An 834-nucleotide genomic window follows, 5' to 3' on the forward strand; every position below is an offset into this window, starting at 1 on the left:
ATCCATTTCTACACAAAGCTGAGCACGTCTAATAAAATTCATTCTCGAACGTTCTATCATTTCAGGCGTAATAGTTGTAAGCGCTTCATCTATTCGATCATTCAGTTCCTCAATAGTATTTATAGGCATGCGATATACATATTCTTTTATTGTCTTTCATAAGAAAAAAATCGCGCGGAGTTAGATCTGGTAACCTCGCTGGCCACGCTCGAGGACCTCCGCGGCCAATCCACCTATCGGGGTACATTGTTTAAAGTTTGTCGTGTGCATCTTGCATAGTGTGAAGGTGCTCCATCGTGCTGAAACCACATAAATCACATTCGCTGAACGTTTTTCGAAAGCCAGACATCCTGATGGAAATGTAATTTTACGATTAATTAATCGGGCAAGAAATACTGGATCACTAATCCGATCACGGAGTGAAGAAGACCACCAGCGTCGTGCTAGAAATGAGGCAAAGAAGCTGTACTTGAGGCAATCAAAGAAGATCCAACGAGGAGCATTCGAAATATCGCCAATATGCTTAATTTGCCATTCACGACCACTCAGCGAATTTTAAAAGACAATTAGATGCATGCGTACCATTTTTCACGCGTGCAGAATTTAATGCCTATGAACTATGATAATAGAATGAATTTCTGTATGTGGATTTTGGAACGACATAGAAAAGATCCCCATTTTGTAGAAAAGATTTTGTTCACCGACGAATCGATGTTTACGAGAGAAGGGATTTTTAATATGCATAACTTTCATTTCTACGCAAATGAAAATCCGCATGTGTATAATATAAGAAATTATCAACACAAATTCAACATTAACTTGTGGGCTGGCATA

The sequence above is a fragment of the Wasmannia auropunctata genome, unplaced genomic scaffold (genome assembly GCF_000956235.1).
Source record: "Wasmannia auropunctata unplaced genomic scaffold, wasmannia.A_1.0 LD336111.1, whole genome shotgun sequence".
NCBI lineage: Eukaryota > Metazoa > Arthropoda > Insecta > Hymenoptera > Formicidae > Wasmannia > Wasmannia auropunctata.